Genomic DNA, 13,506 nt, shown 5'->3' with positions numbered 1-13,506 from the left:
ATAATATAGATAATAAAATATTTTCTCTGAATTGGCCAAATACTAATGGACATCATGAATGTATTTCTTACTTGATAATTGTTTTTATTGTATTCAGTTTCACAATGTTAGAGTTGAATCTTCCCTTTTTATAGTACAAAAAGGGGGAAATGTTGTGGGAGATTTGTTTGTATAACCATTGCACTGTGTTAATAAAGCCACCCTGAATCCAAGGACAGAGTCAGCTATTAGCTGACCCGGATTAGCCGTAGTTCTCAGAGGACTGAGGGGGTCTACTAGAGAGAAGAGGGGACTTTGGGGGTATTTCCAGGACTGGCAGTTCAAGAAAAACATGGAGACAGAGTTTGCCATCCTACTCTGCTGTCCTTGGATTTATCAGGTCTTTATCTCAATTTCTGACTCCCGAGTTTCTCCCACCTCCACAGGCATATAAACTATTTATTAACAGCGAAGACCCAGGGACTCATTTCTTCTTGGACACACCCATAGGATGGCCCGGTGGCCAGTGATCTTGGTGTGGTGACCTCAGACACAAAGGCCCAAAAGTGGCGCAGCCCTTTGGGCTCTTACCTTCTTCAGTCGCTCCAGGTCCTCATGTAGCTTGTTGTCTAGACCATCGGCCAGAACCTGGCTGTACTTTCTGTCCTTCACACCCTTCTGTCTGTTCAAGAACCAGTCTGGGATCTTGTACTGTCGTAGATTTAGCATGAGTGTGATCACACGGTCCACCTCGTCCTCCCTGAGCTCTCTAGCCTTCTTGGTGAGGTCAGTGTCCGCTCTCCTCCACACCACAGGAGCGTATCTCCGCTCCCACACACCCTTAATGGCAGTGATGGCAAAGGCTATTTTCCGCCGTCCATCGATGTTGGTGTTGAGTGCTCTGAAATGTGCCCTAACGTCTCAGGGATCACTAGAGACATGGCGGCAGCACAATCGGCAGTGTGTAGGCCTGTGGAAGAGCCGAGTTTTTTGTTTGTTTTGTTTTGTTTTCTTCGAGACAGGGTTTCTTGGTAGCTTTGGAGCCTGTCCTGGAACTAGCTCTTGTAGACCAGGCTGGCCTCGAACTCAAGAGATCCACCTGCCTCTGCCTCCCGAGTGCTGGGAATTTTTTTTTAAATGCTGGAACAGTTTAGATATTCGTTAAAAACCTGTACATGGCCTCCTATTTACTTGTTATCTCCAGACCACAATAGACCAAAGGCTCTAAGTTCTGTGTGTATCACTGTGGTCACCGTATCCCGTAGGGAAGATGATGGAGTACACAGATCTGTAGAGTGCGAGGGATTTACTCAGGTGAGAATGTTTACAGGGGAGATTGGGACAGGAGGATGGGTAAGAGCAGGGAAAGACAAAACTGAAGGGAAAGGGAGCTGGAGTGGAGCCGAAGGGGGATGGGATGAAGCTGCCCCCCCCCCCCCCCCCCCCCAGAAGCACTACTCATAAGGTCTAGGTACCAGTCTGGGGCAAGAGTTCGGGCAGAGCTTCCTTTTGTGACTGCTACCTTTTGAGTTCGGTACCTTCTGCTTGTAATATGTAAATCTTAGCCTAGTTTCCTAAGGGTTCAAAGCCTATGCAAAACCAGGTCCCAGGGGGACTCAGCAAACTGAGGCATCCCGGGATTTTGGGAATCTGCATTGGCATTGTCTCTTTGGGGAGCTTAGAGGAGATGATTTGGTAGATGGAAATTGACTTGCTAAAGGTGTGAACTGTGTAACAATAAAAAAAGCCCTTTGCTTAGCTACAGTGAGTTCGTTCACCAGGGTGCTGACCACCCTGCAGCTGGAAAGGCAAAAAAAAAAAAAAAAAAAAAAAAAAAATCGTTAGAGCTCCTGTCTTCATTCAGTGGACCTGCGTGAACCCACCCGGGATACACCACCACCAATCCCAGCTTAGCTAGGGGCTGCTGAGGAGCCTGGAACAAGTCTCTGTCCCCTGGGCCTTGGGGTCCCCTTGGAACAGTAGGAAGGCAGGGGCCAGCTTTCCTAGCTGCCTTTCCTGTTTTGTTGGGATTCTCACTACCCTTCTCTCCTCCCTCCCGGCTGGTAGAGGGCACAGACTGACTGGGAGCTGGCCCATCTTTGGCCCTTTGCAGCATCCAGCTCTGGAGTTGTGCGAAGGACACACTGCTGTCTCTAGATGCACTAAGACAAGAGGGTCACTGGCAAGTGCTCTGTGACCTTGAGTGAGTCAGTTCCCCTCCCTTCTCTTCTCACCCCTCCTCCTCTTTCCCCAGCAGCTGCCTGCCCTCCTTTCTGTAGGCCAGCTGCCTTGGCCACTGGCCAGGACTGAGGCCCGAGAGCCGTTGGGGTGGCCGGAGGCAGGAATGTCTGCAGAATCGAGGAATGTCTTTACTGCCCACTCCGCAGAAAGGAGAGCAGCAAGGCCCCCGGGGTTTCTTCCCAGCTGGGCCAGGGGGCTCTCCTCCTCTTCCCTCGCCAGCCATGTTTGTGTGTCCGGGTACTCTTTTCTCTATCTCTGTATAAATCCGAACTCTGTCGCCGCTGGGGCAGCACAAAGATGTCAGTCAGGCTTTTAGCCTGAACTCAGGACCCTGGACTCTTGCTTGAGGCCTTTCCGAACCAGAAGTCTTATCCACGTGCCACGGGGCTGTGTGACTGATGGGCATTTTTCTCCTTATGGCTTTAGTAAATGGCTTTCTCCTGGTTTTTCCTGGAAGTAAGCGGTGTGTAGGCAGAGCTCCGAGTAAAGCTGAGGACCCTGGGGAAGAGAAGCCCCACCTCCACCCCAGGCTGGTATCTGCAAGCCCTTCGCAGGTTCTCTGGAGGAAGAGAGGACTGCTTGCGTGCTGGCTGCTGAACGAACAGGAGGAAACACTGAATTTTATTGTTGTTTTTATAACAGATTTGAGCCCGAGATGAAACAGCTCTCTGGGTGTGTGAGCTGTACTTTCCCCCTTTACAGGACAGTGTGGAGCTGGGTGTACTAGGGGGAGGGGAAGTGGAACATACAGCAAGTTAGAGAGCTAATAGGACTCCAGGAAGCAGAGGCTCAGAATGGCAATGGCTTCCACAACTGCACTTCTGCGTCTTGCTCCCCAAAAAAGAACTAAAATCAGGTGATCCAAGGTTGGCTTTGAGCAGAGGCCATGCTCCTTCCCTTTCTGTGTGGCCCTCAGGGTCCAAAATGGCGCCTATCACACGTGCATTCGGGAAGCAAGATCAAAACAAAGACAGCAGAAGGCCCAAGGAACAAAGAAATGAAAGACCAAAGGAAGTCTCAGGAGCGGTCAGGACGTTAGGCTTCCATTTCTTTTTTTTTTTTTTTTTTTTTTTTGGTTTTTTGAGACAGGGTTTCTCTGTGGTTTTGGAGCCTGTCCTGGAACTAGCTCTTGTAGACCAGACTGGTCTCGAACTCACAGAGATCCGCCTGCCTCTGCCTCCCAAGTGCTGGGATTAAAGGCGTGCGCCACCACCGCCCGGCTTAGGCTTCCATTTCTTTGGCTAGAATTACGTACTTGACTATATCCTGGAGCAAAGGAAGATGGGAAATGCTTTTTTTGCTTTTTTTTGTTTGTTGAGAAAGTGTTTCTCTGCACAGCCCTGACTGTCTCAGAATACACTCTGTAGACCAGGCTGGCCTTGAACTTGGAGACCTGCCTACCTCTGCCTCCTGAGTGCTGTCCATTTTCCATGCTGACTAGGTGACATCCCAATATCTAAGCCTTTCATGGTCTTGTGAGCTCAGCAACTGCACCCTTGCCTTCCCGGGCTGTAGGGATCTGTGGGAAGCGTACGTCCGTAGCACACCACGCCTGTCTGCGCTCTGTGCGCCACCATACAGCTCGTGAACTGGGCAAGGGGCTGGAGGTTGAAACACACAAAGGCACACAGACAGTGACACGGGTCATCCTTGAAACAGGAATGCCCCAAGAATGCCCCTTTATTGTGTTCAGGGGCAGCTTATACAGGAATAGCCATGCCCCAGCCAAACCCACCGGAAACCACTCTCCTGCCATCAGGAACTGCCAAGGGTCTCGTGCTCAGAGCAGCTGCAGGCTGTCTCAGAGCAGAGGAAAACAAGTTGTTTACAAGAAATTCAGGATCTGGGGGTTCACAGCTCCCAACATATATCTCCATATTTGTGTGAACACAAAAGGGGACGCTCTTGTCCAATATTGCTGCAGAATTCCCAGAATTCCCTGCAGTCACCTGCAATTTATTCTGGAATAGGCTTAAATGTTTTTGTTTGTTTGTTTGTTTTTGTTTTGTCTACCTTGGGAACCACAGTGGCCTTCTTGGAAGCCTACCTGTTTTTCTTCTGAGAACCTTGAGTACATAAGGTTCTAGAACAGCCACTATCCTTTTTTCTCCAGTGGTGGGCACCGTGCCCAGGGCTAGCCTGTCAGAGTCATGGTGATGGAATCCAGGGTCAGATCACAATCCAGCCTATGCCATTCTGAGACTTGGGGGACCAGGTCTTTTGCTGAAGTCGTTGGGGAGTAGGGACAAGGGCATCTTTTCTATTGGAAGCACAAGCTGTGATATGCTCACGCTAGTCTGGAATGGCTGGTGGTTGTTTTTGTTACTATAGGGAGAACTTTGTTGAGAACAAGGAAAGGCTAGGATATTACTCAGTGGCAGAGTAGGGGCCTAGCAGGTTCAATCTCCAGTCTTGGTGTGTATGGGGCCAGCAGACCCTTAATGACATCACTCGGGCCTCTGGGTCTAGCCGTTTCTGAAGCTGGAACACCTCTGGATTCTCCGGTGATCAGTCAATAATTCTCTTATCTGTTTAAGTCGGTTTAAGTGGGGTTTTCATGACTCCACACCTGCAGATGAGAACGTCCCAATCTGTGCCCGAGCTACAGTCCTGTCTGAAAGCTGGCAGAAGGACACTGCCCTCGAGGGTTGTGGGAGAAATGGGTGTGTCAGCTCATGGATGTTGAGAATAAGTGTCTGAGCTGAGTGTCCACAACATGTGTGAGCGTTCATGCCACATGGAAATTGGTGTGCAACAGTGTGGAAGTTGCACAACTGCATGCGATTATGTATCTGAGTGTGTGTCTGGAGTAATCGGTGTGAGATGTTAGAGGAGCACCTCAGTGTGACAATCGGTGTGGCTGAGAGTGTGTGGGACTCCTCACAGTACTAGGGCAGCCTTTAAAAAACACGGGTCCTGTAAAGGATCCCACAGCTCTTAAGACAAGTCTAAGCCCTGGACAGGTGGGGCCTCTTTGACATTCCACTGTCCTCAGTCCCCTCCTCCTTTTCAGTGCTGGCAACAGCTGGCCTTTGCTGCCACCCCTGGCTTATGCTGACAGCTGCAAACAGAAGTGGCTGCTGCGATAGGGTGGCTCTGCCCAAAGGAAGAAACACTCACTGCCACGACTTGGGAGCCTGGAAAGGGTGGGAGTGGAGCAGCCCTGGGGCCCAGGACAGAAAGAACGCTGATGCTAGCAGCCCTTGTGAAACCTTTTCCTGCCTACGACGGGCCTGAAAATCCCCAGGCCTCTGTTTTCAACTGCCAAGGTCACGGGATCCTTTGCTGTGCCGCGGCCTTTGGAGGCTGGCAGTGCGCTCTCTGCTGCCATCTCCTGGGCACTTTCTTCTTGCGGACGTGGAGAGAAGCCAGGCTGGGGCCAAGGCAACTTCCTCCAGCATCCCAGGCAGCAGCAGCACATGGTTGGGTTGGGGGTCCCCAGGGTCGAGAACCCGGCTTTCTTGACACTCATTGTTAGGTCTGACCCTTGGTCGATGTAGTTGTTCCCACCTCAGGGCGACAAGACCAGGCTGGTAGATCAACCCACTTCCAGACTCCACCCGCGGGATTGTGCTGAGCCGGCCCACGCATGGTGGAAGCTGACAGGGACACAGATACCTGAGCACCCGGACATCACTGACCTTCAGACAGATGAAAACACCAAGGTTCACATAATTGCTCTAGGCACAGAATTACGCCCCCACCTTTCTCCTCCACTCTCCTCCGACCTCACAGATCCTTCCTGGTCTCCCCACCCTACTCCTAACCACGGCCCCTCCCCTCCCCCAGTTACTCCTGTAGAAACAGAAAAACCCTCTGAGTCTCACTCTTGCCACCAGCCCATACCACGCATGACCTATTTCTGTCTGCTTCGATCTGGACAGATACTTCCCCTGGCTTCCTCTGCAACTGAACCTTTTCACTTCTGGCTTCAGTGGGGCATCACTCTGCCAATCTTTGGCTGGAGCTCGAGCTCAGATGGCCACGCTCTCGGCCCCACAGGCCTCAGAGCCCTTCTCCTATGCTGCCCACTGCTTGCCTCGGTGACATTCAAGAACTCTATGGGCCTCAGGAATTGTAAACCTCATTTCTAAACGAGCTGACTCGGTTTGCTATCCTCTACGCTAAGACATTGCTTCTCTCATCTATGGGGCCCCAGGGTTATCCCAGCTCCGTCCTTTCTTGCTGGAGCCCTATAGGCATGGCTGGATTTCCAGGCTGGTTTCTTCTAGAGAACTCAGGAGCTATGTGACGGAAATTTCATCTACTTTATATCCATGGTGCATGGCAGGGTTCTGGCAAATGGCATATGGCAGGCTCTTGGTAAATGCTCACACAAAATGAGCTGGCTTGATCAGACCAATATGTTCCTGTTGAGACAAACAAGAATCAGCTCCTCAGTGTGCCTTCTGTCTAATCTTTTGCTAAAGGCAACAGGAAAATGCTTACCCAGTCCTCAGACTATTCAGAAGCTAGGCGAGACTCTTATGAGACCCATTTTCCAGGGGGGGGAACTGAAAGCCAGACATTAAGTGGTTTGATCTATCAGACTCACAATTCTCACTCAGCTCTTCTCTTACCCACCGTCCTGGACCATAACCCTGCACATCCTTGCTTATGTGATTTTCTCTGACCCCCGTCCTACCTCTGTCTCCCCTACCATCCTCGCCTGGGCCAAGGATCTTTCCTCTGTGCCCTTACTCCAGGCTTAGCCCAGGGCCCCAGAAGTTAGGGTGGGTCTGCAGATGTCTGGGTGCCAGGGCAGCTGAGCAGTGGAGGAGGGAACAGGCACACCCATGTTCTCCCATTTGGCTGAACAGGCTTCAACAGGCCCATTGTGCTTCTCAAACCTCAGGTTCCTAAAATGAGCTTGGAATGAAGGGAAAAGCCGTGCAGAGGCTGGGACCCTGAACCCAAAGAATCACAAGCCTGTTTTCAGATCCTGGGCCCTTCCCTTGTTTTTGTGTCCTAGTGGTGGTCCGAGAGTCTTGGGGAGGATGGAGAGGAGCAGCATGAGAAGGCATCCTAGGAACCGTGGAGGGTGAGGGCGGGTTATGAGATGGCCAGTAGCTTGGTTCAGAGCCTGGGAGGAGGGAGAGAATGAGAACCTGGTTCAGACACAGGTTTTTCTGGTTAGGGAGCTCATGTCACCAGGGAGGGGAGCTGTAGCCTTGGGGGGGGGGGGAAGGAGCTGCGTTGGGATCCCAGAAGGTCTGCTGACTCACACCCTCCTCCTCGTCTTAATTACTTCTTTTGTGCTTCCAAAAGCAGCACATACTCATTGTACAAAGGAGGCAGGCAGCTCCTTGTGCTCGTGCCCCCAGCCTTAACTGCCGGTGACATTTCGGTTTCTGTTCTTTCTGCCAGTTCTTTTTCTTTTTTTGGACAGGGTCTCACTGCATAGCCCTGGCTGTCCCGGAACTCACTGTGTAGACCAGGCTAACCTTGAACTTTCAGAGATCTGTCTGATTCTGCCTCCCGAGTACTGGGACTAGAGATGCCCTCCGTCACTGCCCTTGTCCAGTTTTCTTTTGATGAACACGTGTCTCTTCTTTCAGGAGAGAGACCTGCCCCTTGAGGATGGTGTAGATCCATGCAGAACAGTGGCGAGCCTACTCCCTTCATCACCCCCTTGGAGCTACGGCTGCTCAGAGCTCTGGGGGATGCTGATGAATGCTGTATGGGTCTGAGGGACTGAGGGGTGGTTAGGACTCCAGACGCAAAGACCAAGGGTCCCCTGGTACAAGTGCCAGCCCCCATGATTACCAACTGGCAAACTGTGAGCATCTTAGCCTCACTGAACCTTTCCTGCTTCCTCTGGGAGGTAGGAATCACGACAGATCTTTAGGGTATGGCTGAGACAATTAAGGATGCTGAGTTCAGCACCCTGTCTGGCTCATCAAGGCTGAGCTGTTCTTAGAGACACACACTTCATTCTAGGCATATTATCCTTCTTGGATAATATGGGAGAGATTAGTCACAGGGATTCTGAACTCACCCTGAAGATGAGAAGTTGGCATCTTGACTCACAGAATTGGTTGCACAAGCGTGGGATGGGAGGAATTAAGATTTCCCAGGCGGAATGGAAGTTCCTGCAGGCTGGTCTGCATCCACAGTTGCTGAGCTTGTGGGCACAGAGGTGATGGGTTCTGAGCGTGGTTGGCCAGGCCACCTGGGGCCATTCCCTTCTCTCTATCCAACCTCAGCAGACATGGGAGGAGGGGCAGTGCTGGGAAATCAAACCCAGGATCTTACAGCTTTCTGCTGTAACCCCCCCAACAGCCTCAAGGTTTCTCTTCTCACAGTTCCCCCTCAAATCCCTTAGGTCTTCCAAATTTCTTAGCTTCAGTGAAGGCATGGGGACCTGCCATTTTGAAGCCAGGCCCCTGTCCACTTCTGGCAGCTGTGGGACTTACATCCCCTGAGCCTCCGGGGTTTTCCCTGCCTCCCCTCCCCACCCACCATCATACCTACTATAGATTGCTTGCCACCCCCACTCCCATCCCCAGCTAGAACAATGTCTTAAGTTTATTCTGGCCATTTTGACTAGGGAGGCTAGGTGGAATACTGCCTCACTTGGTTCCTGGAAGCTGCGAAAGGCTTCTTTGGAGGCTCTTTTCGGATGTGATGGAGTTAAGGATCTTCAGATGGGGAGGCTGCTCTGGGCAAGCCGGGCACACCCTAAACTCGGCGACAAGAGCCTGGTCAAAGAGAAGATGATGGTGCGTTGTGCCTGTAACTGACCTGGCAGGAGAGGACTCCTCCCATCTGCTTGAAGACTAAGATAAAAGTATCCCCAAAATTTCCAGGAATCCCATGCTGTGGGGAAGAAAAAGACTGACGCATCATGCTGGGCAGAGGAGGCACTGGTCTCTCAAGAAGACATTTCACACGTTCTAACAAGGTACCGGACCGCCCTACAGAAAAGACCCGCGCTGAGACGGTGATGGGTCACTGATGGGCAGGACCACACTGTGACCAGGACTGCTGAGCTGGCATATTTCTTGCTCTCTGTTTCAGCCTAAACCTGGGTAGGCAGGCGACACCGAGTAGGTGCGTGGGATGCACGCGGAACGGTAGGCAGGCGACACCGTGTAGGTGCGTGGGATGCACGCAGAACGGTAGGCAGGCGACACCGTGTAGGTGCGTGGGATACACGCGGGAGGATGGCAGGCGACACCGTGTAGGTGCGCGGGATGCACGCGGGAGGATGGCAGGCGACACCGTGTAGGTGTGCGGGATGCACGCGGGAGGATGGCACGTACTTGGGAACTTAGGCTTGAGTTATGGGAAATCATCAGTCTTTCTTTTTTTTTTTTAAATATTTATTTATTATGTATACAATATTCTGTCTGTGTGTATGCCTGATAGCCAGAAGAGGGCACCAGACCCCATTACAGATGGTTGTGAGCCACCATGTGGTTGCTGGGAATTGAACTCAGGACCTTTGGAAGAGCAGGCAGTGCTCTTAACCTCTGAGCCATCTCTCCAGCCCCCAGTCTTGTTCTTTCTTTCTTTCTTTCTTTCTTTCTTTCTTTCTTTCTTTCTTTCTTTCTTTCTTTCTTTCTTTCTTTCTTTCTTTCTTTCTTTCTTTTTTTAAATTTATTTATTTATTATGTATACAATATTCTGTCTGTGTGTCTGCAGCCAGAAGAGGGCATCAGATCTCATTTCAGATGGTTGTGAGCCACCATGTGGTTGCTGGGAATTGAACTCAGGACCTTTGGAAGAGCAGGCAGTGCTCTTAACCTCTGAGCCATCTCTCCAGCCCCCAGTCTTGTTCTTTCTGACCATCCGTGTTCGCTCCTGCAAGTCTTGGTCCGTCAGCTCATGAATTTGCCGTCAACCTTACGTGGAATAAGAGTCCTTTTATCAGGCTTTAAGCTTTTGTTAATCTGGCAGTCATTTCTAATTTTTATTTGTTTTTGTCTTCTGAGACAGGGTTTCTCGGCGTAGGCCTGGCTGTTCTGAAACTTTCTCTGTAGACCAGGCTGGCCTCAAATTCAGAACTCTGCCTGCATCTACCTCCCACGTGCTGGGATTAATGGCGTGTGTCCCTGTGGCCCAGCGTATTTGTAAGATTTTTAATTGGTCCTTAATGATAGCCAGCCACCCACTTTAATTTCATCATCACCTATTCTGTTTCATGAGCGTTTTTCTTCTTTTCCTTTGGGCCACCACTCACTAATGTGATTCCTACTTTCATGTCTGCTTTGTAATTCTCCCTTGGTTGGTCTTCCAGAGTTTAAGCACTTCAGTGTCCTGAGTCCTTTTTTTTTTAAATCATGAGTTCATACATGCAGGCAAAGCCACCCATACACATAAAACTAAATATTAAACTAAGAATTAAGAAATAATAAAACAAGAGCATCCTGGACTACCAAAGCGGACCACGCTAACACATACGCTCTCACAGGCAGAGTTGGAATTAATTGGAATGTGAGGAGCTGCAGAAGTCAGTGGAGCTAAACGGGAGGTGGGTGGATCTAATCAGGGGGTGGCTGTTGTCTGGTGATGAAGGTCACAGAGCCAACAACAGCCTGAGTGAGCTCCTGGTTGGGTCCCTCCAGGTCCCCTGATAGCAGTTCAAACATGGCTGACACCTTGACCAGTGGTCTTAGGACCCAGCAAAGGATTCTGCCAGACAGTGAAGCCTTTCTGATCTCTAGAAACTCATGGAATAAATGTGGGTTGTTTCAAAAGGAAAAATCCCTAAACTTCATACTGGTAAGCCGAAGGCTTGGAGGTCACTGTGAGAGGCAGGCTAAAAAGACAAGAGAGACGAAGGGGTGCAAGAAGGGAAAGGAGCCCCCTGCTCCAGGGTCCGAGTTCAGGGGAGTGGACGGATGCTCAGTGTAAGAGCGCCTGTTTTCTTGCAGAGGACCCGGGTTCAGTTCTCAGAATCCACATGCCTGCTCAGGAGGGGTCACCTGCAACTCCAGCTCCCAGAAATTCAGCACCCTCTTCTGACTTCCACAGGCACCCGAATGGAAGTGGTTCCCTGTAGGTGGGTACACAGCCTCACACATATACAACAAACACATTTGTACAAAGCATCAATCCCAAACGTCACTCAGGGCTGCTCTTTTTCTTTTCTTTTGGTTTTTAAAGATAGGGTTTCTCTGTGTAACCCTGGCTGTCCTGGGACTCACTCTTTAGAACCGTGGTGGTGTGTACCTTTTTAAGCACAGCCCTTGGGTTCAGTCATATTTTATTTATGTGTATATTTCTGTGAAGGTGCCCATGGAAGATAGAAGAGGGTGTAGAAGCTGGAACTCACAGAGACCCACCTGTTCCTGCCTCTTGAGTGCTGGAATTAAAGGTGTAGGTCACCACCTCCTGGTATTTTTTGTTTTTGAGACAGGGTTTCTCTGTGTAGCCATGGCTGTCCTGGAACTCGCTCTGTAGACCAGGCTGGCCTCGAACTCAGAGATTGGCCTGCCTCAACCTCCCGGAAGGTGCTAGGATTAAAGGTCTGTGCCACCACGCCAGGTTTAAAATGCAAAACCTTCTGCAAAAACAACACTCACGGGCCACTGATGATGTTATGGCTAGTTCTAGAGAACAAGGGAGCCTGTTTTCCCAGAATTGACCACAAGAGGGCGCCATATGCCCCAGCCAGAGTCACCATTCCCTCTCCAAGTTTCCAGGAGCCACTCCTCTTAGTAGGTAAAGGCACTCTAGACCCTCTGTCTGGAAGGAGCTTGGGTCCTGGGCACTATTCTCCCCGTGCTGCCAATCCTGTTTCCTTTCTTCCCAGGACAGAGGCCTGTGTCACGGCACTTAGAGATGCTTATGAAATTGTTCCAGCTTAAGGGACAAGTATGAGCGGTGGCCTCAGTTATATGGGCTGATGCCGGGTTCCGCATCTATTGAGTACAAGTTGGGATCACCTTCCTGGCTGCTTTCGGAGGGTGGATGGTACCAGGCACACCGTGCACATGGAAGATTCTGAGTGCGCTAAGGTGAATACAGACCCGTAAACGAATGGGGCACGGTGGTGCCCGTCTGTTGGGGCCTGCAGGCTCCTGGCCTCTTGACTTTCTTTGGCTACCTCAGATCCTTTGCCTGCTGAAGTGAATTGAGCAAAATACCCGGTGCCTGCAGCTGCTCTGAGCACGAGACCCTGATGGCAGGGGAGTGGGTTCTGGTGAGGCCTGCAGCTGAAAGATCCCGAGAGCAGGGGCGTGGCTAGCAGTTAAGGATCCTTATATAAGCTTCCCTGGAGCACAATAAAGTCGGCACTCTTGTATCAAGAATGATCCTTGTCCCTGTCTGTGTGTGCATGTTTTTAAGTCTCTAGTTCCCGGCCCGCGTACCCATCCCATAGTGCAGGCGCTACACCCACCTTTAATCCCAACACTTGGGAGGCAGAAACTAGCAGATCTCTGTGAGTTTGAGGCCACTCTGGTTTAGAGTGAGTTCTGGGACAGCCAGGGGTCCATAGAGAAACCTTGTCTCACTACCATCTGCCCTTCCCCCAAACCTAAGCAATAAAGGGGATACCTCTGGGGCCCTGCTTGAGGTTCTTCCTGCCCACCCCTCTACCTGGAGACCCTGCAAATCTCTAGTCACAGAATGTGACTGTGACCTGCAGGCAGTTAGCTGGTACTCAGTGGAAGGAAGCTCTTTCAGAAGGAGCTACAAGGATAAAGCCTGTGATCCTTGAGAAGATTGCGACATCCAGCTGGATACTGTTTCAAAGCTGAAAAGCAGGAAGTGTATCCCAGGAGGTGCCCTTGGCCCTTCTCTGCTGCTCTGTTAGGCACTTTACTGACTATGGCCCAAGTGACCTAGAGCTTCAGACCCCTCTGTAGGAAAGCTGCTCAGGCCTTTCTCTCAGAACAGCAGTGTAGATGACCCTTGGTACCTGGGAATGACCATGTCAAAGGGCTTTCTATAGTCTAAATATGGAGGTTTGGGGGGATCCCACGAGGCGTGTGACTGTCTTGAGTGTCCCAGCACCTAAGTTCAGCCCTTGGTTCGGTCATATTGTATTTATATGTATATTTCTGTGCACAGGTGTCCATGGAAGGCATAAGAGGGTGTAGAATCTCCTGGAGTCACGTTGCTTATCTCCTAACATGGGTTCTGGGAACTGAAACCATGTTCTCTAGAACATCAAGTACTTTATTCTATTTATTTATTTATTTGTAAGGTTTTTCAAGACAGGGTTTCTCTGTAGCTTTGGAACTAGCTCTTTAGACCAGGCTGGCCTTGAACTCATCACAAAGTTCCGCCTGCCTCTGCCTCCTGAGTGCTCGATTAAAGGTGTGCGCCACCACC

At 50.6% G+C, this 13,506-nt stretch overlaps 1 pseudogene; it reads right to left on the bottom strand.

The window, feature by feature from the left end:
- Positions 1-525: 525 nt before the first annotated feature.
- On the bottom strand, positions 526-920 carry LOC130887001 (40S ribosomal protein S18-like; annotated as a pseudogene).
- Positions 921-13,506: the final 12,586 nt, after the last annotated feature.

This window comes from Chionomys nivalis, chromosome 14 (genome assembly GCF_950005125.1).
Source record: "Chionomys nivalis chromosome 14, mChiNiv1.1, whole genome shotgun sequence".
NCBI lineage: Eukaryota > Metazoa > Chordata > Mammalia > Rodentia > Cricetidae > Chionomys > Chionomys nivalis.
Note: the sequence above shows the minus strand (reverse complement) of the source record. Positions and strands in the feature narration are given on the sequence as shown.